A 26299-nucleotide genomic window follows, 5' to 3' on the forward strand; every position below is an offset into this window, starting at 1 on the left:
GATGCTCTGGGGGTCCTCGGCCGCGGAAGGCGTTGCGCAGGATTTCCTCTCATTTCTCGCAGAAAGCAACACAAACACCCTAAATCAAACCGCTCCGACAACCGAGGGCTCCACACAGACACATCAATAAGGATTTCGCCTCCCGCGTTCGAACGCACTGAAACACTTGTCCTATTTTTATGCAAATGACACCACACAAATAGATCTCGCAGGCCCGGGAGTGGGGCGAGAGGAGGAGGGGCGCCACCGCCCCAGCCTGGGGACTGTGAAGGGGGAGGGAGTCCCAAGCCCGCACCCTGGGGCCCGCGCCGGCTCGGGCGCAGGGGGCTGGTACTGGCCAGGCGGCCCGCCCCGCGCGGTGGCTCCCTGCCAGCGCCGCCAAGTCGGCCGCGTCCCCAGGCTGCCTGCAGAGGCGGATTAGGGAAGGAGCGAAGCGAGCCTGTGACTAATCGCGGGGCCTCGGACCGGAGCACCAAGGCCATGTGCGACTGACAGGATCGACACTAGCAGAGGACACGGCGACGCCTCGCTTAATTGCAGGCTTAAAAAACTGCCGCCTGAGCAGATCCGGTGCGGAGAGCCAAGGCGTGCGCGCTGGGCTGGGGAGCGCGCCGGGGGGGAGGGGTGGGACGGGGCGGGGACGGGACCTGCTCTCCTGCCCAGGGGAGGGAGGTCTGGCATTTCCTGGATCCAGGGATCTGGCCCTCCCGTCCACCACTCTGCAGGGTCGTCCCACCCTTCGTGCGGGCTGTGTAGCTGAGTTGGCCAGTAGAGTACGTTCCAGCTCCCAGGCCTAGGTTTTTGACCCTTTGCCCCGTGGAGCCCCCGTTCCCCCTCCTTCTCGCCCTAGATCCTATAAAGGAGGCTGTACGGTTGGGAGTGAGAGATTCCAACAAACCCTTAATAGAAAAGCCACACACACAAACCACTTTCTTCTCTTCCCTCCCCTTCCTCTCCGCCGACTGATACAAAGCCTCGAATGACCAAAGGGAGGGAGAGGCCCATCAGGGCTGCAAGGATCGAGGTTACCGAGTGCCCCAAAACTCGGGGCTCGCAGACACGCACCCTAGGCTCTTCACCCCTGGTCACCGTGCCTCTAGCCCAGACCTCCTTCCTGGAGCGCTGAGGCCTCTCAGGGGAGAAGGGGGAAGCGTCGGCAGACCGGCTGGCCTGTGTCTGTGAGGGGAGGGGGGAGGGAGGGAAAGGCGGGGTGGCGGGGAACCCAGCGAGAGAAGTTTCCACCACGCTCTGGTCGGCTTCTGCCAAAATCCCCGGGCCCCTCCCCGCCCGCACCGCCTTCCGTTGCCACCACAAGTTTGGTTTAACGAGAGCTCGGGACAAAAGCAAACGTTTTCTATAGACCCGGAAAACAAAGGGGAAAGAGACGCGCGGGGCCGCCGAGAAGCGGCTGCTAGCGTAATGGTGTCGGGCCGACAGCAGAGCATTAGAACTGCAAAAGCCGCGCGGGCGGGAGGAAGTGCGAGGCGGGAGGCGGGAGCGCGGGGAGGGCGGGCGGGGGAGGGGCGCTGCGCCATGTTTCCGTGTCACCCGCCGAGTCGCCGGCGCTGGACTCGGCCGCCGGCTCCCGCCTGCCTCCGTAACAGCAGAAAGCGTGCGATTAGCAGCCAGACAGGCGGGGACTCCGGGCCCGCGGGGCCGCCGCACACGCCGCCCGCGGCCCGGGCCTGCGCCCCCCCGCCCGCCGGGTAATCATCCTCCTCGCTGCAGCGCTGTGTGCACTCTCATTAGAGCAAGGAGGCTTTTCTCTGCGCACTCGCTCGGCCCCCGCTGGCAAAACAACGCCTTCCCCGGCCGGGCCGTGGGCCAGGAGCGCCAGGGAGGGCGGAACGGGGGAGGGGGGGCGGTGAGGCAGGGCAAGCAGCGCAGGTCATCTCGGCTGCCCGATCTTCTCCGGGCACGGAGAAGATGCAGAGGGTCTATCCGCCCTCCCCACGCTGAGTGGCAAAGTCCGAACCCCATACGAGCCCCTTCGGGGGAGGGGGAGGAGGTGCGGGTGCCGCCATGACCTACTCTCGTCCCTCGCCGGAGGCTAGAGTCGGGGCCGAGGGGAGATGAGTGTGTCTGGTTTGGAGAGCGGGGGCGGACACTGGGAAGGCTCCCAAAACAGGTTTTGCCCCATCTGCCTTGCGAACGACCTCTTAAGGACAGAAGTCGGATCCCAGGGGTGGTGGCCCTTCGATCCCCCGGAGACCCGAACCCCCAGGCTTCGAGCGTGATCGCATAGAAGGGATGGGAGATGGGGGCGGCCGAGACGCGGCTGCGCCTGGCCCAGAGCTTCGGAGCCCCGTGCTCTCTCCTCCGCGATCTCTGCACACAACAGTAGGCAGCCTCTCTCGGCACCACGCGCCCAGCTGCAGGGCCCCGGGAGCAGGTGTTCCTGCCGGGTCAGAGTGGCGGCTCCGAGCCCCTCCCGTCCCAGCTGCGGGGCTGGGATTGGGGGCGGGGTGTGGGGGGGGTCTTATGGCGGTCACCGAAGGAGGTCTCCCCGGACCGCGAAAAGGGTCCTCCGGGCTTAATTGGGGACGCCCCGGGGCAAGAGCGGCCGCCCGGGGCAGGAGGGATGGAGGGTGACGCGCGGCCATCCCTCGTCTGGAACAACCCTGGGGGCCAGCAGAGGCCGCTCCGGGCGGCGCGAGGGCTTCCGGTCCCGGTGACTGCGGCGGCGGCGGCGGCGGCGGCGGCGGGGCGGCTGGGAAGTTCCCGGGGCGGCCGCGAGGAGCACCCTCCCCTGGCTGCTGCCTCCGCGCAGCTTTCGGAGCAGCGCCCTAGGAGCTTCTCGGCGTCCGGCAGCGCCGCTCTCGGCTGGAGCGGGGACGGGGGCTGCGGGGTGGTCCCGGCCCAGCCCCCCAGCGCGGAGGAGGAGGCGGGGGCCGGAGACCCGGCGGGAGCTGCGGCGCGCCTCCCTGCCCCCTCTCCTCGCCGCCGCGGCGGCCGCTGATATGGCGGGCACGTGAAGCGCAGCTCGGCGCCTCGGCGTCAGCCAGGGAGCGGCCTGCCCCGGCGGCTCAGCTTACCCGCCGGCCCAGGAACGCGGAACCGAGCCCGGCCGGGTCCCGCAGAGCCCGCGCCCCCGCCCCGCTCCCCGCTCGCTGCGGCCCCGCACCCCTCCCCGCCCGCGCCCGGCCTTGGGGCCGCGCCAGACGGCTCGCCCGAGGGGAACTCAGGCTGACTAATGGGACGCGTGTAGGCCTTACGTGAGGCCCGGCTGTCAGCGGATGCCCGCTCGCTCGGCGCCTACGCCGCGGCCAGGATTTTCGGGGAAGGGCGAGAGGAGGGGTTTCCCCACTCGGCGGTTTCGGCTCCCCGGGGGACAATCCGGCCGCGGCTGGCCCCGGGCTGTGGGTCGCACAGCCTGGCCCGGAGGGGGCAGACTCGGTGTGCGAGCCCGGGATGGAGGGCGAGGTGGTGGGAGCCTAGGAGCTCTGAGCCCGAGATGAGCACTGTGGCTCAGCCACTCGGCCGGGGGCGCCCGCCTTAATGTTTGCGATCTGGAGCCTGCTCCTGGGCTGGGGGGAGTTTACAGGCTGCCCTGAGAGCCTGGAGTTCAATACCGAAACCTCCCTAAACAAATACAAAGTCTTCCGGAAACCCCTTCGTGAAATATTTGTGCGGGGGTGGGGGGTGGGGAGGATTTTACGAAACTCCCCGAGAGTCCGGTTCGTCTGAGAGTTCTCGGGTTCTGGTGTGCATGATATGATAACCTTTTCCTTCCTTGATGGGGGACTGCAAAACCCAGCAGAGTGTCTTATCATTTCGCATTAACAACCACTTCGTGTCGACATAGGTCTATGGGCCTCCCAAATATACGAACTACCTGTTTAGCTTCAACACGCGAGCGCGATGGAGAAACACAACGCTGGTCAGTAACTAAGAGCAAAAAGCCGGGCTGCGAGCTTGAGGTCGGACGCAGGATAAACCCTCATCACGTATCCCTGGTTTTATTCAGCCTAATTACACTAGTAATCCTGCCTACCCCTCCACGAGAAAGCCTGAAACCCTGCAGTGGAGGTGCGACTTTTCCTGAGGAGCCCCGCGGTCGGGGAAGGGTTTGCTGGTGTAGAGGAGGTGGGTTTTAAATGTCACTTCCAAATGAAAATGATTTCCTTCGGCCTCTTTCTTTCTTTCTTTCCTTTTTTTTTTTGATGCAGTTTTCGAAAGCATTTTTTCGAGATAAGAAGTGACCGATCAAAATCGCTGAGGGGAGGTTGTAAGCAGCCGCTTTGCCCCAGCTTAGCGTTATCTTATCTTTCACACTTGCATGGCGGAAAAAAAATTGGCTTATCTTTATCCCCACCCCCTTCTCGCCTTAATTGCTAAAAAACACTGGTGTGTTAAATGGGGAGGAAGGAGGTCTCCGGATTGTCAGTGGAAAAGCAAGATTCAAATTGTGGGCGCCTGGGGCGGGGGATGGGGGAGAACAAGGGTGGCAGGATTTTTATTCTTTCTTCCAGGCCTTTCTAGTACAACTAGAGGGTCCAGTCCAGAATGGAAGCCTTCGATAGCCAGATTAAAAAAAAAAAAAAAAATTCTGGGGATGGCCTTGGGTGGTGTGGCTTTCCCTAGGCCCTGCTTTCTCGGTGCTACGTTTACCAGCCTTTCCTCCCCTTGTCTCAAAAGCTGGCGGTGGGTCTCGGGTTGAGGCCTCTCACTCTGCCTTCATTCCTCCTCCCCATACACATCCCCCTTTTGGGGAGGGGGATGCAAGACTGGGACGCATGGCCTGCTGGAAATCATTAAAATATATGCGAGTGTCTGCAAACACACACTTTTAAATCATGGCGTTTCCCCTCCACGCTGGTATATTTAAACTCCAGAGCGAGCTGGATCCCCTCCCTCTCTCTCAGTCGTTTGTCTGTGTCACCGACAGGCCGCTAATGGCCGGGCTTCCAGGCGCTGTGCATTATGCATTAGCCTCCTCCCTCCGCCGCACACAGAAGGTTCTGTCAGGCCTCGCAACACAAACCACCCTGCGCCCCCCTTCCCCCGCACTGACGGCCAGGGGCTGCGCGGCTGCTAACGCACTGGGCTCAGGGGATGGGGAGGGGGCCCCTAGGGGCGAAGGCAGAGCAGAGTGGGCGGAGGGGGAATGGGAGCAGGTAAAAAGTGCCGTGGATCAGGCCGCGTGGAATCCCCTCCTGGCGCTGGCCCTGAGCTTTGCTCCGCCTGACCTTCCCCGAAGCCACCACCCGGGGCCACTCACCTCCGCACCCGACTTTGCGGGGGCCTTACAGGTTTCTAGAGACAAATCAGCGCCGCACTTCCCTAAGCGGGGCCCTATTCCCTTTCGGCCCTGAGGGAGAGGCTGGTGGAGCCTTCCAGATACCTCCACTCCCCAGGTGATGCCCGCGAAGGGGCTGGGGCTCTGGGGGATGCATTTCCGCAGGGCTCCCCTGGGAGTAGAGGAGGGAAGCTGGATACAAAATGGAAGGGGAGGAAAGCCAGCCTGCTGGGTCCTCAACCAAGGAGTTGACGGTACTCCGCCCCCTTACCTCGCTGTTCCCACTCACTGCCCCCAACCCCACTGACCCCGGCCGGGTCAAATAGGAGCGGGAGGCCCACTTGCTAAGTAAGCAGCTGGGTGGGTCTAGGCGTCCGGGTTTATCTGCGGGAGCATCCACCCCGCGCCGCAGCTTTGAGGGCTCTTAAGCCAGGGCCAGGTGGAGCTCAAGACAAGGTCTCCTTGAAGCCTCCCGGTATTTATGCTCATTAGGCTGACACCTATCGACTCAGCGAACCCCTCAGTGTAAACCAAAGGGCAGCTCACTCAGGGGTGCCTGGGTTAGAGGACCCCAGAGCCTGCCACTAATAGAGCCCAGACCAGAAATTGCAAGAGGCATTTAGTTGGTGCTATCATGCTGGGCCTACCTCTTGGACCCTCCTCCCTGAAATGCCCAATGACCCCTCAAAGGCTAGGCAGAAAGAACAGCCATCTTCAACCTGGGGACCCCTAAGTCTAGGAGACTTCTGCACGGAAAGCAGCTACCTTTAGATGTTTCCAGATGACTGAACTCCCCGGAACAAGGATGCCCTGTGCTTGGAGTGGGTGTGCTAGTGAATCTTCCGGGGCTGCTAGGTAAGCACAGAGTTCTTTCACAAAGAATCAGTGAAGACTGTTAGTATGTGTTGTTGAAAATAGTTACTGTTAAGAGGCTGCCTCATACCATATGAAGTGAAAATACATTATCTGTGATCACCCAGATCCCACCTATCAATAATCAGCGGCATAAATGTGAGAACAGTCTCTGAAGAGCATAACCGGGGGCCTACAGAGCCTTGTGCTTTAGATCCTATGCATAGGTTACAAATGAACTGTGCCCACAATGCTGGAACCCCAGGGTCCCCCAAATATCAGGTAAGGACCTCATCATGGGATGTGTGGTTTTTCCCCCAGACTTGGGCGGTGGTTGATGGTGTTGAAGGGGTCCTGGCAGGTCTTGCACAATCAGCCTGGGTCAAAAAGTCTGGCCAGGCTCCAGGCCTGCTCCCTGAGGCACCAACCTGCTTGCCTAGTTGCGGAGGTGGGGTAGAATCTGCACCAGAAGAGTGCCTGAGAGCCCGAGGTCGAACCATATGTTCTAACCAGGACAGACTTTCCAAGGGGTTAAGAGGCAGGTAGGAGAGGGTTAGCCCCGCGCCTCTCCTTTCGGATCCCGTTTCTTTCTTCACTGCCCATGCTGCCTCCCCTCCCTTGCGATCACTCACGGCCTCTCTCCGCCTCCTCCTCTGCTTTCATTGAAATCCTCCCGTTGCTGAGCGCTGGGTATAGCGGCCTGACCTCCAGGTCAGCTCCCAGGGGACTCGTAGGAGGGCAGGGGAGGAGGGAGCCCTGGAAGGCCACGGCTGCATTACACTCTGCTGGCTCCAAGGTGTCCCCAGCACCTGGAGTCCCTTCCTGAATGGGGGACGCAGGATGGGACTGCCCTGTGTGAGCTTTCTCCTCCTCCACCCTGGAACAATTCCAACTACCCAGGCCAATAGGTGTAAACTCCCAACCCTTCCCTGCCTTAGAGCACCTCCGGAAAATCTCACATTTTAATTCCCAGTGAGTCACGAACCACCTTCCCCACATACACACTCGTGCCTCTTAGGACTCCCTTAATAAGATATTTTTAAAATCCCACAGAGTTGGAAAATGTATCCCTCAGAGATGGAAGCAAAACCCTTTAATCCCACCAGCCCGCACGGGGATACCAGGGAGGCTCGGCTCCTTAAAAAAAGTCGGGGAGGGGGGTTGCGGGTGGTGAACGCTGCAAATTACGTCAAAGGCGAATTTACTGGCCTGTTTGTCTCCAGCATCAAATTTCTCCCACAGTCAGCCCTCCTCGCGGCCCCCTCGAATTTACAGCACCACAACCCCCCCCCCCAATTCATTTTAACTCTAGGACTTTTAAAGTTAGACAAACAGGCCCCTTTGTCAGCAGCCCCAGGAGGCCACAGGGTTCTGAGAGGCTGCAGGCTCCGCGTCTCGCTTAGTTCCTGGATTTTCCAAAAGTTCTGGATGGTTACATGCAACTCCGGGAAAAGCCTGTGCCTGGGGGGAGAGTTGGGGAGGCATGGGAAGGGGAGAGAAGGTGGCCGGGCATGGTGCCAGGGTCTCTGCGGCGGCCTAACCGAGCCGGAAGAGCCTGGCACGGTTCCACACTCACCCAGGCCAGCTCTGCTCTCCTGCGTGGCCCACAGTGGCACGGCGGCCTCCTTGCCTGGAACCACGTTCAGAGACTTTCCCCACAAATACCCAACTTCAGCCTTCCCAGTTATTTTAGACTTGTTTTGAATAAAAGGAGTCGCTTCAAAAAGAAATGTTGCTACAACACACAACCAGAGGCCTTTTCTCCAGCTGTGTCTGTAACTCGCATGCGTTCAGTCTAATAACTTTTAATGTCTGGCCCTAAAATGTCTTTATAAAAAATAGCTTTACAGCATAATAGTCCAGGTGTCTTTCTGCTTGTTACCGGAGATTAAAAAAATGTGTGGGTTAGCTTTCAGAGACATCCACCTCCAGAAAGACCGGGAAGAAAAAGGCGTGCATGCCATTATGCAGGCGCGGGTCCTGGAAGTGGTGGCGGCCCAGCAGGGCTGGGCACTGTTCTCAGGGGGCACTTGCCCGCCTGTCTTTTACATCAGTTGTTATAAGCCGCTCTGGAGCATGAAGATTTAATTCGGCCCGAAGTTTCGGGTTTCAAACGGTAGAGATGTTTCACTTCTGCTTTGAAAGGGGCTCTTTTTATAACTATGTACTGAGAACTAAAACAGAATAAATAACATCGCACCTAACACCAGTCCTGCAGTCAGTATTAAGTCTAATTTTTGAAAGGGCTCTGCTAGCTAGAGCTGATTTTGGCCTTGACCTTGACTTCGTAATCAACTTGAGATGCTTTTGATTATTTTTGGCATGGAGACACTCCAGGATATTTTAAAACTTTCCGTGTGGATTTACAAGCTACCTCCATTTCGGATTGATGTTCTCATCGAGCCTGCACCATCTTGTCCTTAGGCAGAAAGAGACTTCCCCCACCCTCAGCATAAAAAGACTCTAGCGAAGAGCCCCAGTAGGATCACCTTTTGCCGTGAGGTCCAGGCCCCCGGTCTGGGTGCGGCTAGGCCGGAACACCCCTCCCCCACTCCCACCCCTTCCCGCCAGCTTCACGAACTGGGGCTTCACGGCTCGCGCTAGAGGCTCTGCGCTCCGGGGAGGCCGGAACCTCGCCTCTCCGCCTCCCCCTCCCGTCCGCCGGCCCCCGCCCTCCCCCCGCGGCCAGCGCCGCGCGGGGTGCGCTGGAGAAGCTCAATACGTGTCAATTGAATTGAACTGCTGCGGGCGCAGGCTGTACGCCGCCGCCGAGCACCGATCAGCACGACGTTACCGAGTGGAAATTTATGGGGCGAACGGTGTAAGCCAAAAGTTGCTCCCTGCCAAGGAAAATAAAACGCGGGAGATAATCTCCCGAGGCCGGGGTGAGGGGCCGGGACGGAGCCTCCAACCATCAGAGGTGCAGACTACGAAAATATCCGTGAACGGGGGAGAAATTCTGGCGGATCTCCGCTCCCCTGCCGCCCCCACCCTCGCTTCCTTGTGCCCCACGGACTGCCTTCCCCACCTCACGCCCCCACCCCCGCCTCTCCAAACAATTCCCACACAATTGAAACGTCCGGGGAACTCGAGTGCGGAGTTCGGGCGAAACGGCCACCGGGGCCCGGCGCGGTGTTTCCAGGTAGCTCTGGACACCAGAATGGGCCAGGGCTCCTCCCGCAGGAAGGGGCGACCCAGGGCGAGGGTGGTCGCCGACGCGCACTCGCCGGGCTCTGCCGGGTCTCGGAGGGGACGCGCGAGCGGGAGAGCGCAGTGCTGGTGGCGAGAGGAGGCAGCGGTGGCTGCCGCTGGGGTTTGACAGCTTTGGCTGCGCGGAGTGCGAGGCGCTTTATGGTAATTGCGGTCCTCCACTGGCCTTCTGGGTAGCGAGGGGAGTCTCGGCGCGCGGCGGGGAGAGCCGCCCCCGCCGCCCCCCATCCCCTCGGCTCCGGATCAGCGGGCCGTCCTCGCCACCGCCGCCCGAGCCGGTCTCCGGCTCGCCCAGGACGCGCGCCCGGGCCGGGTGTGCGCAGCCAACTCGGTCCGAGCGGGGGAGGGGAGGGCAAGGGGCGAGGTGGGGAGCCACCCAAGTGGTCCGGGCTCCGGACCCAGAAAGGCGAAACGCGCCCGGCCGGGAGTCGATGACGGCTGGGGAAACTCGGGCAAACCTTTCCTAGGGAATCACCCCTCCGCAACCCCACCGCCGAGGCGCCGCAACGGAGGGTGAGCGGAGGCTGGGGGAGCTCAAACTTGCGAGAGCTGGAGGCGGCGGCGGCGGGCGGGCGGCTGTCGCCCGAGCGCAGCGCCTGCGGGGGGAGGGGAGGCGGCTGCTGGGAGGGAGGGAGGGAGGGAGGGCGGGCGGAGGGAGGGGGAGGAGGAAGAGGAGGGAACGGAGGAGGGGGACGCGTTGGGATCGCGGCGTGCGGCGGCAGACGGAGCCCGGGCTCCCAGCGGCAAGGTGAGGTAGAGCTACGCTCCTCGCTGAACGCGGGCCGAGCTCGGCGGCTGCGGGGGAGACGCGCCGGAGCCCAGACCGCGACCGAGAGCGGGAGCGAGGCGGGCGGCGGCGGCGGCGGAGGGGGAGCCCGCGAGCCGCCGGGCGGGGAGCCCAAGCCGCGCTGTCGCCGCGCAGGGACGACTTGGCCAACACACTCACACACACACGCACACGCACTCGCACTCGCACACTCACATACACCCAGCCCGAGCGGGCGCTCGCGGCGATCCGTCAACATGGCGCTGGGGCTCCTGCCCGAGCGCGGGCGGCAGCAGCGGCGGCGCGGGAGCTGCTGAGCCCGGCCGAGCCCGGCCCAGCCCCGGGAGCCCGGAGGATCGCGCGGGGCCGTCGCCACCTGCCCGGAGGCTTTGAGCCCGCCCCGCCCCGCCCCGCCCCCACCCGGCCCAGAGCCCACCCCTCGGCGGGGCCGACCCCGAGGGCAGCCGGCTGGCAGCAGACGGCGAAGGAGACGAGCGAGCGCGGCGCCGCGAGCGGGCTGCGGGCAGCCGGGGACGGCAAACTTTGCTGCTCGCCGCGCTTCCCCGGCCCGGCTCCTTCTCCGCTAGCTAACGTCGCCACCCCACTTTCCTTCAGCCCCGCACACCTCTCCCCACCCAGCCATCCGCCCCTCGCTCCTCGCCGCCTCGACTCTGCTCGCGGAGGAGGTGGGGGGGGGAGAGGAAAACTTCAAAGCGCCAGATCGCAGGCTCCCTGCCTACTCCCCGGCCGGGGATTTCAGGTCAGTGCTCGGAACACCTTTCCCCGGGGAGGCAGGCAGCGCGGGTGGCGGGCGGGCGCGCCGCGAGCTGCAGTCGGTCCCCTCCCTTGGGGCCCCCGCCCGCAGCGGGTCGCTCCTCCGATTCTCTCGCGTACCCCGTGGAGCTCGAAGCTTTCGCTTCGCGCTTCCCTTCGGCTGCTTGGCTCGCTTTCGTTTTATCTCCTAAATGTAAGTTATTAAAAATGCAGCCACCCTAAGCGGCCCCGCGTGGGCCCCAGGGAGGGAGGGGCGCGGCGAGGGGGCCTGCCGCCTCCCCGGGGGCCGGGAGGAGAGCAGGGAGTTCGCGGAGTGGAAGTTTGCAGCCCGTGTGTGTCTGTGCGCGGGAGCGCGGTCGCCGCTGAGCGCCGCGAGTCGGGCGCAGGGAGGGGGGGTGCTGGGTTGGAAGCTGGGAAGCTCGGTTCGGCGTTAGCTCGCGAGCAGGAAGGGGAGGGCGGCGGGTTCCCGTCTGCTTTCTTTTTCGACTCGGGAAAGAACTGTAAAAACCCCCAGCCGCCGCCGCCGCCTGGTCTCGCCTCTCCAGGGGCCGGTCGTTCCTCCTAGTGGAACGACGGCGTGTGCGTGCGCGAGGGTGTGTGGCGGGCGCCCCGGGCCGAGCCGAGCTCGACCTGCTGCCGCCGCCGCCGCTGCGCAGCTCAGGAGGGGAGTCCCAGGTTTTTTCTTGGCTTGCCCCAAAGCTCGAATCACGTGGATTAAAAAAAAGGGGGGGTAGAAACTACTAGGAAATCGAGCCGAGCGAGGGGTTCCGACTCGTCCCGCCCGCCCGCCAGGTCAGACGCTTTGTTTTTTAAATGTTCTTGTGAAATTACAATCCGCGACTCCCTCCCACTCCCACGCCCTCCCCGACGTTGCGGGTAGGTTTTAAGTTGGGAGCCCGGGGCGGGGGGGCCGGAGAGGTTGGGGATAGAATGTGCGGGGGCGGCGGCGGGAAGGGAGGGCGCGGACGGCTGGGGGGGCGCGAGAGACCGGGGCCCTCCACTGGGCAGCGGGGAGTCTGGTGGGGAAGCTGTTTGGGCGTGTGCGTGTCTGCGGCCGGAGGAAGTTGGTCCCACTCGGAGGGCGTGCGGCGCAGAGGCTGAAGGCGAAGAGGAACTTGCGCACCCGGGCGCGATCCTCGGCCGAGGCGGGGAGGGCGAGGCGCCGCCGCGCCGCGGGGCCCGCGCTCGGAGCAGGCTGGCCGCCGCGCCGCAGAGCCTCCGCCAACTCGGGGGCTCAGGGCGGCGGCGACGTACGCCTGCTGTTTACCAAGCAAGCCCTGGGGCGCTGTGTGCGGAGTAGGGCGGCTCGAGGCACGCGTGGTCCCGGCGGGCTTCCCGCCGTTCGCACTTTCGAGTGGGCACTTCCCCGGGTCCCCGAGACGGCGCAGTCTGGCCGCGTGTAGGCCGAGGCCGGGCGAGGCTTAATTTGCTGTTAATGAATCTTTTCCAGAAGTCCGCGATCTCCAGCTAGAGGCTGTGAGTGCCTGTGCGCGAGGGCGCGCGCCGCCGGCGTCTGAAGGGTGGGGGTTGGGGGAATTGAAGAGCGAAGGAAGGGGGAGGGTTATGTGTATTTAAAAACAAACCTTAAAAAGAAACCAGCGCGCTTCAAATAGGTATTCTCACAGTCTCTCTGTGTTTAGACCAGACAGCTCAGGGTTTTAGCTGTTTTTTTCTTTTCTTTTCTTTTTCTTTCTTTTTTCTTTTTCTTTCTTTCTTTCTTTTATTTTTTTTTAAGAGAAGGCGAGAGGAGGGGTAGTGGTATTCGGTGCTAGGGGTAGCCTCTTGTCGAAAAATCCTGAAAAATGGCCTAGAAGTGAAAACAGGGAGGAAATGGCCCACCCCAGAAGGTAGTGGGTGGCGAACGCAGACAGAGTTGGGTATTTCTAGCCATCTGACACTTCCTGTGGCACTGGAAACGGACACCGCGGGCCGAAATCAATCCTTACGAGGTGCTGGATTCGGTTTTGCCAGCGGAATTGCTTGTGTGGAAGGCATTTTAATTGTCGGCCTCGGAGACTTCTGTACGTGGGCACTTGGAGAATACGTTTGTTTCTCGACCCTTCCCACTCCTATCCCGACCTGTTATCTGGTCTGGGCTTCGCAGTGTCGGTTTTCGTGTTTATTTTGGGCACGATTTCACCGCGTGGAGGGACCGGGGGCTGGGGGGGGGCGGTGGAGGAGATTGGCGGTGATTAATGTGCCGTCCAGCTTTAACGTGAAGCTGGCCTTAAGTGTGCGGGTATCCGCCGCCCCTCGCCGGGATTGCCTGGGGTAGTGAGGGGAGCGCGCGGGGTTCGGGCGCCAGGCGCTCGGCAGGCAAGTCGGGGCTGGGGCTCGCACGGCCCCTGCGCTGTCCTTTGAGGCGCTGTCACCAGTAGGTGACTGAGAGTTAATTAGGAAGTGTTCTCCGGATCAATGGGCCGCACAGCTCATTAGCGATTCTCCCCAGCCCTTTGCAGGGCCGGTCGGGCCTCTGCCTCCCACACAGGCCGGGGCCCCGCGGCCCGGGCTTCGGAGAGCGCGGCTGGGAAGTGGGGAGGGACCAGCAGCGAGGGGCGGCGGAGAGGCTAGTGTAACTTCTCCCGGCTGCGCGTTGCGTGCGGCGCCGCGAGGCCCGCGCAGCCCGCTCAGCCCGCTCAGCCCGCTCTTTCTTCCTGCTCTTGGTCGCCTCCAGTGTGTCTTTAACTCGCTCCTGCTCGCGTCGCAGCCTGGCTGCTCCTCCCCGCCTCCCTCGCCTATCTCTTGTTCTCTAAGCACGACGCCTGTGCTCCCCGCCCAGTTTGGGATTAGACAAGATAAAAATAGGACTGCCCAGCGCGCAGAGCTGTGACTGCCCCAGCAGCCGGGCTGGCGGGAGCGCCGGGGGCCGGGGCCAGGGCCGGCAGGAACCCGCGGTGCGCTCGGGGCGGCCCGGGCCCGGAGGCTCCCACCCCCGACCCCGCAGGCGCGGTCACGCTCCCCGGTCTCTGTCCGCCGGGTACCGTGCGAGCAGGGGGACCTGGGCAGGGTCTCCGCGCTCTCGCGGGTGTTGTTGGTGTGCCTGTGATAGATCGGTCTAGACAGGCATGCAGGCTCCCTCCCGGCTGAAGGACGGGAGGGGGGGGCGGGCCGCGGAGGCGGCGGCAGACTCCCGTGAGCAGCGAGTGAGCGAGCAAGCCTGCGGGCCCAGCGAGCAGGGTGGAGGGAAGGCTGTGAGGATTTCTCTTAACCCTTTAAAGGCAGTGGGGGAGTGTGATGGGGGGTGGGGGGGCAAAGTTCGTGGTAGAAATTCCTGGAGGCAGAGTACCCCCCCCCCAGGGGGCGGGGCGGTAGTCTGGGCCTAGGGTTTTCCTTTCTCTTCTGTGCTTGCACGCTCACATCCTGGTGCATTGGACTCGATTCTTCGACAAACCAAACGCAGCTGCTAGATGATCTAGTTTGACCCAGGACTTCTCAACGGGAGAGGTGTGAACACACAGAATGGGCACCCCTCACTTAAGGAACTGAGTTTGGGAGATGTAGAGCTAGACCTCCCAGAGAGAATTAGTGCAGATGATCTAGTAATGGGAAGGTCGGCTCAGAACCGTAGTGGGGTGGGGCTTCTGACCAAGACTGCTGCAAATGGAAGAGTTGAGGCTGAAATGCCAGGCCAATGGGTCCAGGTGTGCGTTGGAGACAGCCAAGAGGTCCTTGAGTTGTCGGCATAAATAGATGCACTTTTAACCGTGAACTTGTGGGGAGTTCGAATCAGATATGTGCAAGGAGACGACCTCTAAACAGGAGTTGGGTTGGGATGTGTATGCACAGTCATGGAGTCAGCCTTGGACAGGTCTAGAAATTTAAACTCAACTTTACAGACAGTGATCTAGTTCTTTCTAGAGGTCGAAATTGGTGGGGGTTACCCTATATATAAATAAATAAATAAATAAATAAATAGTTAACACACCTCTGCCTCCTTCCTCATCCTCTTTCAGGGTTTGTGGTCCAGGGGATCCTCTAGTTATATTTAAACTGCAAACCCATGTTGGTCTAGCCTGGGAACGGGCCACACAGTACTGGCAAGGCAAGAATGTAAGTAGTGGGGAGGTGTAGGCGCTAGACAGGAATGTTCAGATTAAGATGTGGGCCCAGATGACATGTGCTGAGACAAATCAAGACACTCGGGCTCCGATGCCCACATGGAACAAGAGATACAGAAGAGATAAAGAACTGGCCAAAAAGAATGTAAACACGGGTATGCAAATATGGGGATCTATAGTGATATTCTAAGAGAAAATCCCAGACTTTGTTGAGCTAGAAACTGGGGCAGAATTCTGTAAGTGCGTTCCAGAGACAAAAGCCCATTTAAAGGTGTGAAGAGGGTCACTTGGAAACACAAAAAGCATTCATATGCATACATCCATGCTTAGATACACAGGCTGAATGACAAAAACTCCTCCTTGGCCGAGGAAGACTTTCCGGCCGGGGAGAACAGCCTGGGTGAGGAAGTGTGGGCTGCCCAACCACCTTCGTGCACTCCCTCGCAGGGAAAAAACTGTGTGGTAGGCTGGAGGGAAACTGAGGGCAAAGCGGCCTAGCTAAGGGTGAATGGCCCTTGCTCACTAACAGGACTTCTGGTTATAGTTTCTTCCCTTTCCGGGTAGGGAACAGGGCATGTGTGGAGCAGATAGGAGGATCTCTGAGAGATTTTGAGTTCTTGACCTTGAGTGGATGGATGGTGGAGGAAAAAAGAGGAGTAGGTCGGGAGGAATAGATAGATGGGGGCCCTGCTCTGAAGTCCTGTTTGCTAATGTGGCTGTCAGCCTGGTGGATTGATAAAGATAGAACCGAAAGAAGTGCGAAGTTCGGCCTCCGGGAGGAATAAAGAGGAGGTATGCTTTCATTTTGGTATGCTTTAATTTTTTTTTTTTTTCCTTTTCTGGAGGAGACCTTGCGGGGTAGGGTGGATTAGCAGGCGCCTGTGTGACCCCCAGACGCTCACGTAAACCATGCTAGGGTTGGGTTTGCCCGCGGCGTCGACTTGCCGCGGTCCCTCTTTGTCTGAGCCCAGCCGGGAATTCCAGCTTTTATTGGGAAGACCGCACTCGGGTGGAGCCCGCGCCGGGTCGGGCGGGGCAGGGCTGGGCTGGGCGGGAGGCTCGCAGGCCGCTGTACCGCCCCAACTCCGGGACCGTCCTCAGGAGCGCGAGGCAGCCCTGACAATGCCACCTCGGTGATTTCCTCGAGGGCGCCTGGCCGGGCCGAGCTAGCCAGGCGCGGTGGGGGCGGAGTGGGGTGGGAAACTCGAAGGTCCACTACGGCCGCCGAGCCCCACCCCTCCCTCCCGTGGGCCCCACCCCTCCCCCCCGCCAGCCCGAGGCCGAAAGGAGCTCAGAAGGCCCTTTGTTAGGCCCCAGGGTCACACCCGTGCCCTGGGGGCCGGGGAGGGGTGGAGGGGCGGGAGAGCGGTGCTCTCGGCCAGAAAGGACCTTATCCTTGCTCCAAGGCCTCGGCCGCCCGCTCACGGGGTTCGGGTAGGGGAGGCCGAGGCCCGCCCCAGCTGCTTTGCGGGTGTGTATGGCCCTCAGGATTCCGTCTGTTTACAGAGCAGGCTGTGCTGCTGGGGCCTAGGTGGCGGCGGCGGCGGGGTTGAGAAGCTGCTGGGGCAGGAGTGGACGGCCTTCTCAGGCTGCCCCCGCTGGTAGCCCAGCCGTCTTCGGCGCGAGTACTTGGCCGGAGACTTACCGCGGCCACCGGCACGGCCCGACGGCTTTTTGCTGATTGTCCCAATGTGTTTCCTCTAGAAGGAATATCTGACTTTGTGCTGGATGGGAATTAATGAGCGATGCTTTTCCGCGATATTTCTGTAGAAGGCCCCCCCTTTCCCATCCAAGCTCATCTGTGCCTGTCCCCAGTCGAGGAGGTCTCCGAAACGGGGGTCCTTCACTTTGTTATTTTTTTGAGCCATGTCTCCCAGAGCCAACCATCCCCTCCCCGTCCCACCCCCAGCACCCACGGGCTCAGCTCCCCTTGATTAGACTAGCGGGGAAGTCCGCTGGAAGATCCTGACAGCATAAAATATAATTTGTGATCTAAAAGACAGTTTCCAGTATAATCTCATTATGCACCACAGACTCCCGGTGTTATTTTGTGGAAGGCGGACAATGATCAATTTACATTGACCCGGGGCTGGGCGAGCTTTTAGATGGTAATTGCCATATTGATTTGCATGCAAAAAGGAGACCTGCTAAAATTAAAGACCGGAAGCTAAATTAAACTAAATTTATTGTCTAGGTGCAAACCAGAGAAACTACTGGGGGAGGGGGTGAGTCAGGTCGGGGTGCCAGGGGCAGAGCAGGTGAAAGTCCCAGAGAGCTTCCAGAGGTCACGGATTGGGGAGCGATCTTTGCCCTTGTGATTTCATAATGTGAGGAGGGGGACTTGTTTAGGGTAGGGGGACCCAGCAGGGAAAAGTTATAAACAGGCACCGTCGCATTGAAGGCACTGGGGTCTTTTAATGCTAATAGTAACTGGCGAGGGGAGGAGAGGTTTATAGGGTTATAGGGGTCTTCCTGCACCATTTCCGGCAAGCCCCTATTTCTATTGTTCTGTCCCAGCGCTCGCAATCGTGCCAGGGACACCCGAAACTCTTGCAACTAAAGAGGTTTTTTTTGTTTTTTGTTTTTTGTTTTAAGAGAAGCAGCAGCAGCAGCCCACGGCCCTTCCCGCCCCACTCCCTCCCCTCCCCCCTGCGTAAGTTCTGTAGGAGAGCGCGCGAGTGTGGGGCGCACTGCACGCGCGCCGCGGCCAGGCCGGGACGGTTGGCGGCTTCGGGAGTTCCTCCCCGGTCGCGGCAGCCCCACGCTCGGCCGGACGCCGATCGTTTTGGGAAGCCGCCCGCTCCAGGTGACTCCAGGTAGCTCAAGGTGTGTGTGTCGGGGGTCTTCCGGGGCCGCTGTGTCGCGGAGCCGTGGCGGGGGTCGCCTCCCTGGAGGTTTGGAAGGGCCTGCTTCGAGCTGGGGGCGGGGAGGGGGGCGGAGGCTGGAAACCCTGCCCCCATCGCCCACGCCAGAAAGTTTAAGAAAGCGAGCTAGTGAGCGAGAGACAGAGCCACTGGCGGGGAGCCAGGGGCAGCCGGGCGGTCGGGGGCGTGTTTGGCTGGCTAGTGGGGTGAGGACCCGGCGCCGCCATCGCCTCGATCCCTCCAGCTACCGAGGCCCTTGTCCGCCTAGTCGCTCTGGGAGCCATTTCGCACATCCGGAGCCTTGGCCTCTTGGAGGAGCCACGGGGTCGAACCCGGGAAGCCCGCAGGGGCAGCCAACTCTCCGGTGCCCCTGCCCTTCCCGGTCGCCATCGAGCCGAGCGGGAGATGGCCTGTGAAGCTTGGGTCGTCGGGTGTGGAGAGTTCCCGGAGCATCTGAAAGCCTGGGGCAGATCTGGAAGTTGGGGATGGGGCCGGGTGGCGACGTTAGGCCCAGACCCCCGCTTCTGCAATAAGTTGGAGAAATGAAAGATAACCCCAGTTCCTCGCTTGGCTCAGGGCTTGGCCTTTCGTGGGGTCCAGTAGGGCCTCGTATCTTAGGACCCACTTCCCTCTTAATTTCCTCCTCCCACCACACTTTGGTCCCTGGGGTTTTTCCTAAAACCCTGGGGAAAGTAGGTGTAGGCACTCTTTCCAAAGGGCTTTTGCTCTCTCCAGATAATTTGATTTATTGCCTTATGTGGCAAAACTAGGGTGGCAGGCCCAGCCCTAGTACCAGGAGTCAGCACTTTTTACAGAACCCTGAGAGGAGCCACCCACCTACCCTTGCCTGTCCTGGCGTCCTGGAAGTGGAGCTTTGTTGGAAGCCCTGACCTCACCTCACACCAGGGTATTTTTGGGTAGGGAGATGGGTAGGAAGTGTCGGAAATGGGGAAAAGACTGCAAGGGGACTAAGAGCTGACTGGCTGTAGGGGAAACTGGATTCTGGTCTCCTTGTGGACTAAGTTACATAGGTGTTCAGCACTTCCCTCTTGCCCTGCCCTCGAATACAAGGGCTCAGGAAGCTTTCCGAAATTCGTGGGGATCTCAGATGGCACAGTTAGACCCATAATTGGCTCCTCTCCGCAACTCCAGGACTGAGTTTGACCGTGGCCCATTTTTACTAGCTGTGTGACCTTGGGGGCAAGTTATTTATGGCCTCTGAGCCTCAGTAAGTTTCTTCATTTGTAAGACTGGGAATAATTATCCACCTTTAGGATCAAAGAAGACTACTTGGCACATAGTAGGCCCTGAGGATTTAGGGAGTGCTTTGAATGACTGGTGGTGTTCCTGGAGGATGTGCCTGCATTCCCCGCTGCCTCGGACAGCCCCTGAGACCAGCCTAGGCGGGGGAGGGGGGGGACGCAAGACGCAGGTTAAATTCGCCTGGGAGGCTTCTCCTCAGGTCTGCCTTCTTGGGCTGCTCTTTGTTTTGTAGTTCTTTGCGTTCTGCGCTCTAAAGGGTTCCATATGAAAGGGCTTGGAGTTTTTTTTTCCCCCCTCCCCTAAGTGGGGTCATTATATGGTTAGGAATTGGTTCCAGAACCGGGCACCTATCTAGGTGCTCTCTGGCCAGCCTCCCTTTTCTTCTTGCAGGGCAAAGGGGAGCCAGTGGCCAGAGGGGAGAGACATGGTTGGAGGAGGTGAGGGGGGTGGCCTGCTGCGGAGGCCAGAGGTGCTGTGGTTTGTTTGATAGGGATTAAGCCCGGATGTTACGAGGTCTCAGTGTGGTTTTCAATAAAGTCTGCCAGGGATTCCTGCCATATATATATATATATATATATATATATATATATCGATATGTATTTTTAAAAATTACCAGCATGAGAAGAAAACCAGACCTGTATGGATCCAGGCCGGTAGTAAGCTACTGTGATCAGGTTTCCTCCTTGACTCCCAGAGGGGAAGTCAGCGTTTGATTGAAGCTACACTTGGTTCTTGACTCTCAGGGGATGCCTGCTCTGAAACAGGAGCCCTCCCTCTCTCTTCTCCTCTCCCCCCCCCTCCTCCCTCTTTTTCCCTTCTTCCCCTAAAAGCCTTTGTGCTGAAAGAGCTTCAGTAGGCACGAATCCCTGGTCCCTCTCTAAAGAATGCCTTCCAGCCTTTGCTGACATTGTTTTGTGAACAGTGGGTTTTACCAGGCCAGCAGTTTTTCCCCCCCGCATCTTAGCTCACTATTTTAGAGGTAAGAGTATGGCCACGGTGCGCCTAACTGTGCTGATTTCCACACCGTAGAGCCGGAGGCCTTACCTGTAATCTGAAGACACCTTAACCTTTACCCTAGGTGCCCCCAGAGGGGGTGAAGGTGGGGAGAGCCAGGACCCCCTGGGGTCATCATTGAGGGTCTGTTTGTTTTTCTCGGCCAACGGAGGCAGAGGGTGGAGAGGGGTCTGGTCAGAGGAGGGACGGGTCCGGCCTTGGGTCTGATTTAAAACTTGGTCTCACTGGAGCAGCTCTTGGGCACTCAACAGTTCTGTACAAATGCAAACTTGAAATAGCTCTAGGCCTACGTCATTTAGGACAGAATAAATGAAGTACAGAAATGTCCAAACTATGCAAATCTTGGAGTTGTCTGCCCTCCCATAAACACATGACAAGTGCCAAGGCATTTCCAGTCAAAACAGCCGTGGAACCAGCAGCCTCCGTCCTTTGTATTTATTATTTTATTAACAGCATTTTACACAGCAGTTAACAAGCACAGCCGTGCCCGCTTTGCGCCCCAGCTCGCTCTCGGCAGACTGGGGGGGGGTGCTGGGTGGAGGGTGGTGGGGAGGGGTGGTCCCTAAAGGAGCCAGCTAGCTGGAGGAGTTTGCATTTGGGTAAGGGAAAAGTATAGCGTTTGGGGCTTTCTGCTGGCCCGAAGGAGAGGACAGCTCAAGTGAGCCTTTGGAGGAAGAGATCCTCTATCCCTTCCCGAGAGGGAAGTTGCACAGATGTGGTTATGTCTGGTCTCTGCCGGGATTCCAGAAGGTGAAACAGTATCTTTTCAGGATTCTCTCTGCCCATCAGTTACTGGAGATTTTCAAAGAGTAAGTGTTTGTCTGCTATCGTGAGTCTATATCCTGGTGGAAAGTTTATAACGAAAAGTAATGCCTTTCTTAAGTCATAAAATGAGCCTTGTATGATTATTTAATTAAAATCTATTTAAGGACCGATTAGGCGTGTAATTTGCGCTAATAATGACGATTATGGAAATGTTCGACTTAACCAAAAATCATAAAGGAGACATTTTGATCAGTGGGGCGGCCAGTAAGTACGCACAGAGTTGGACCATTTTTTCGAGGTGTCCGAAGGCCTGGGGCTGCGGGCCACAGAAAGCGCAGAGCCACCTGGCCTCCCTGCCCCGACCCAGAGCCCGGCCGCGCCCCCCCACCTCCCCACCTCCCGGGGCAACCTACGCTTTCTGAGCAAGAAAGCAACCCTGGGAGTCTGAACCACCTCCCTTCCAGCCGAGGGTGTGGGGGAGGGGTGCTTCCCCCCCAGCCACCAAGAGGGGCAAACTCTGGGAGAGGGCTGATAAACCACAACGAAATCCTGGCGACATGGCTGTGCTCTTTCGCTTTTACAATCAGGGGCGACAAACTGCATGCTGCCTTGGCTAGCCTCGGCTGGAGCTGGAGGGGGGGGAGGGGGGGTCCCCTTGTTCCGGAGAAACCTGCCAGCTGCTGGGCTTGGTGCGAAGGCAGTGGAGGCAGACACAATGCTGCTGTTGTTGGTTTGATCTCGAACTGTGGATTGTTAGTCTGGCTTTAACTATGCGGTAAGGGGGGAATGTGAAGGCTGTTTACAGCGAGTGCAAATAATGTGACAGCTGTTGGTGCACGAGCAGCGAGCAGCGTGCGGACGGCTGCAGAGGTGGCCGCTGCTTTCTGGCCACGGTATCCTCATCCTCTGATGAGGGAAAAAGTCAACCACGCGGCTCACCGCCCCACGCAACACTCCCCCCACCACCACCATGCGCCCCAGCACACACCTTGATGGCTCCCAGAATCAGTGTGGAGGTTCAGGTCGGTGTGTGGTGTGTCGTGCTTTAGGGGGATTGACCTGCGGGGTGGTGGGAGAGAGGGCCCACAGGGTCCCGAGTGTCCCTCCAGAGGGGTGTGGCCAGGATCGCTGGACCTTGGTCCTCAGGTGCCCGGAGGCCCGATTTTTAAGACTGGGGAGCATAACTTGCAGCCCTAAGGAAGTTTGTTGGAAACAATGTGTTATTAACTGAAGGCTTTCTGGAAGTTGCAGAGACTCTTTGGTGGCCCTCTTTTCCCCCTTGGAAATGGCCCTGCTAACTGAGACAAGTTAGAGAGACAGGTGGGCGCCACGTTCTGTGCACTCACCACTCTTTTCCTCCGGGCTGGAAACACTGTGCATAGGTTCAGGACCCAGAAGGGGGTGTTTTGGGGGTGTGGGGGTGGAGAAAGGGGTGCATTTTGGCTTCTGATTACCCACACCCCTTAACCTTCCCTCGCAAGCCCTCCCGCTTCCAAGAGCACATTGGCCTTCGGCTTCAGGACACAAAGGTGTGGCCCTGAGGTGTGCCCACGGCGCCTCCCACTCTGACTTGATCATTTAGATGCCCACAGCCACAGGCTTCCTCTGAGCTCCCGGTGGCCCGCTAGGCGCTGGGAGGAGGCTCCAGGGTGGGAGGGAGAGCAGTTGGTGGTGGCAGTCACCCCTTGTCTGTGCCAGTTCTGGAGATGCAGAGCTGGCCCAGGCAGGGGGGTTCAGGATGGACAGAGACCCTGTTGGGCCTGCCTCTGAGGAGTCCTGGGGCCAAAGGGGTGTCAGAGTTGCCCCCCCCCAAGGTGGGAGACCGCACAGCCCTGCCCACCCCCGGGCTTTGGAGGATCATTTAGAGCTGATCGAATTCTGTAGCATGGCCTTTCTCTGTGACTGTTCCCCGGGTGTACAGCCTCCAAGGACAGCTGCAAATGGAGTTTGTTGCCCCCAGCCCCCCAGGTCTCCCCTCTCTGAATCCTAACGTGGACTTCTGCATCCGGTTGGGTTCCCCAGTGGGGAGCTGGGAGATGCTTCTGGAGTGATACATGAACTTCGGTGCCAGTTCTATAAATTGGTCTCTTTTTATGACGTGTGCCATTTTCTGTAGGAATGTTGCTTGCAAAACGAGTTTCGCCTTGGAGGAAAGGCGGAAAGATAAACAAGCCTGTAACGCCAAAACACTGGCAGTCTTTCCCTCCTTCCAGCTCTCTTAAAGCAGCCGGGCTGTATTTCCAGGATTAGACTCGTGCTTGTGAAGAGGGACTCTGGTTGGCTTTTTTTTTTTTTTCCCCAAGCAAATGCAAATTAGAGAAAAATAATTTTCTTTCAACGATATGCAATGTATTAGTCACTTGTTATCGTGCTCCGAGGCAGGCCTCATTTGCGCGTCTGCCAGCTCGCTCACATCTGCTCGGCGCTGTTCGGGGCATTTTAACCTTGGCGGTGTCGTGTCTAGTCCCACGGATCAAGGAGGAGTAATTAAGGTCTGAACAGCTACAGAAATTCACGGGCCCCCATCTCTGCCATCGTGGTTCCACAGCTTTGTTTGGGGGGGGGTGTTCCGAATCCCAAGACTGAGTAGCAGACATGGGGTTTCTTTTGTTCCTTGTCAAGAAAGTGGGAGCCCCCTCTTGTCCTCTAACCCTCATCCCCAGCCCTCCCAGAACTCACAGGCAGCGCACAGTCAGCCAGGGAACCCAGAGTGCGGATCACGGGGCCGTGTGTGAGGCATCTTTTTAGCGTAAAAAGTTCTTTGTGCCTCCTGGGTACTCCTGATAGCTGTTGTTAATATCTTCACACTATAGCTTGTCCCTTTGGTGGAGGAGGGGGGGCATGGAGTATGTTGTATTCCTGCAAGACCCTGGTGGAGATGGCAGTGCATGGACACCCCTTCTGGAGTTGGAATATGGATGGTTTATTCTGCATTTCCCCCAGGTTGTGCACACTCCCAAGTGGCAACCTGACTCTCCTCTGGTGGGATTAGCCCAGAGGAGGTGTGTGGGTTTTTTGGGGGGGGGGTGAGAGTGATTAATCGCATTCCGCCCAGGTTTTCCTGTTCTGGGCTGCCTCCTGTTGAGGAACACCAGCTTCCAGATGGGCCCTCTCTTGCCCACGTGGTGGTGTGGGGCACAACCCTGAAAGAAAGTGAAAGGAACAAAAACCCAAGGCGGTGGCTTGCTTCGGTGTCAGGGGAGAAGGGGAAGTGTCCCGTGTTGGTCCAGTAGCCCACCCTGGGTGGGGGGGGTGGTACATGGCAGGAACCCACCACCGGTTTGGCAGCCATTCTTCCCGTGGGTCCTTGCAGGGGCCTCCCCTCCTGGAACCCCTTCCCACTTTACAGTTGGCTACACTTGGTTAGCCCGAGGCGCGGGCGGGGGGCGGGGCACGTCTGCGGAGACTAACACTCCGGTCTGCTCAGAAGGATCCCAGGATCATGGCCAGCAGGGTCTGCGTGTGCCCACCCAAAGTTCCTTTTTGTCAGATATTCAGCGGCGGGGGCTCGGCGGGGGCTCGGGAAAGGGGAAGCCTAGAGGAGCGCGCCGGCCGCAGGGCCCCAGGGGTTAACTGGGGGGGGGGGGCGGACACTGGGGATTGCGGAGGTCAGGCCGCCTCCCGGAGAGAGCCGGAGTTCCTGGAAGGCGGGGCGGGGAGCGTCGCGAGGGTGTGGGCGTCTGCCGTGGCGCGGCCCCCGCGAGGGGACCTCGGCGGAGGAGCCGTAAGGAGGGGCGGGCGAGCCCGGAGCAGCATGGGTGTGTGTGGTGGGAGAGAAAATCCCTTTGTTGCCGACCGATCGCTCTCGGGGCTGAGGCGGGGGGGAGGGGGCGCCCTTCCCCCGCTCGCCCTGGCAGCCGCCGCCGCCGCCGAGGGCCAAGTTCACCCCCCGACCGACCCCAGTGGCTCTCTCCTCCGACCCAGGCGCCCTAGGAGGAGGCAGGGAAGGCTCTGGTTTGCTCGAAAGGTCAGGGCTGCGCGAGTTTCTCATCCTCCTCGCTCCCTCTCCCCTCCTGCTCCTCAGCTCAGTCTGTTACTAATGCAAAACTTGGGGCGTGGGTGGGGACGCCCCCAGAGGCAATGCCCTGGCTTGGAGTGTGCAAAGAGACAGCGCCTCGGCCGGCTGGATGTCTCCTCCCAAACCCCCACCCCCTCTGACACCCTTGGAGGGCTGGTGGACTAAGCCAGCCACCAACATCAGCCACACCCCCCGGAAGCCTGTAGCCCTGTCCAGAAGGGGGGGCAGTCTTGGGGTCCCCCTCACCGGGCAGCTACATGTCTGGGAGGGGGGCGGAAAGCAGCCCAGGAGGACCCGCCCCCAACCGTGCACATCCGGGAGAGCGTTTTCCTCTCATCATCTACCCCCACACACTCCCCCTCCCCCCATCCTAAAATAGGAACTTCTTCACCCCTCCCTTCCTTGACACCAGGAGAGAAGTGCTGCTGTGCGTGACTCAGTCTGCTCTTGGAGCAGCCCCAGGAAGGGCTCCCGCAGGGTTCGCTTTGGGCTTTGATGAAATCCACACAAGTCTCCTGAAGGTCACCCCTCCCTGGCCTGGGCCCCTTTGTGTCCCTGCCTCAGCCTTCCCACGCAAAAACTGTGCGGGGATCTGGGGATGGCACACAGCATGCCTGGTGGACTCAGATGCTACTTGAGGGGGTTCGACGTGGCGGGCAGTAGCTCTTGCCAGGCGAAACTCATCACCAGTGCGGTTTACCTCTGGAAAACACGGTGCCAAATATTTACAGATGAGGGGACCAAGGTTGAAGAGGTTCGGCCACCTGCCCAGGGACACACTGTGGATGAGGGTGGGAGCTGGGAGACTGGTGGTGATGACCGTGTTCTTGCATGATCTCCACAGAGAGCCAGCTCTAACGTGAGGGAGTCCCCTTTCCCAGCACACCCTGCACGCAAACTGTCTGGGCTCTCTGATGTCAGCTAGACCTTCTGAGCCAGGAGCAACCCCCCCCACCCCCCTCCACCAGCCCAGGCCTTCTTGGCCCCTGACTGGATAACCACCTGATGGGTGCAAGGGGTGCCAGGTGAGAGAGACCCTTGAAGGGGCACCATTACCGCTTGCGAAGGAGTTGGTGACTTGACACCTGTGATGTGCAGACTCGAACTGAGCACTGCCTCAAGGGTGGAGGCAGTAAAAGTGGCCTGGTGCCAGGAGGAGCCCAGTGGAGAGACAGGAAGGATGCCAAACTTAGTCTGATGCTGCCTCCCCCTCCCCTGGCGCATCCCAGCCACGCACGGTCATTGCCGCTTCCCTTTTCAACCTGCTGCTGTTGTCTATCTGGGTAGATCGCCTTTAAAGAAAAAAACAGTTCTCTCTGTCTTGTCAGGGCATAATGGTGTCCTTATGGCCGGAATGGGTGGGATGGTGGTGACTGGTCCTGCTCCGTGGGCCTCTCCTGTCACAAGCTTGGCAGTGTCTCTTCTCAGGGATGACAGCTCCTAATTTTGGTCCCTCTGACCTCTTTCTGCCAGTCA

General features: G+C 59.7%; 1 protein-coding gene across 10 annotated transcripts in view; it reads left to right on the forward strand.

Annotated features, from left to right (window-relative positions):
- Positions 1-26299, forward strand: part of BCOR (BCL6 corepressor) — a 115468-nt gene that overhangs the window by 60699 nt on the left and 28470 nt on the right. For 7 of the 10 annotated variants that reach the window (XM_044235893.1, XM_044235889.1, XM_044235896.1 and 4 more), the window contains exon 1: positions 10484-10827. The exons of 1 other annotated variant lie outside the window; for it this stretch is intronic. The gene's annotated coding sequence lies outside the window, so the exon portion shown is untranslated. Of the gene's footprint in view, positions 1-9967; positions 10050-10483; positions 10828-12269; positions 12318-26299 lie in introns of those variants that run through there. 2 more of the 10 variants (XM_044235890.1, XM_044235891.1) reach the window with 2 other exon arrangements.

The sequence above is a fragment of the Neovison vison genome, chromosome X (genome assembly GCF_020171115.1).
Source record: "Neovison vison isolate M4711 chromosome X, ASM_NN_V1, whole genome shotgun sequence".
NCBI lineage: Eukaryota > Metazoa > Chordata > Mammalia > Carnivora > Mustelidae > Neogale > Neogale vison.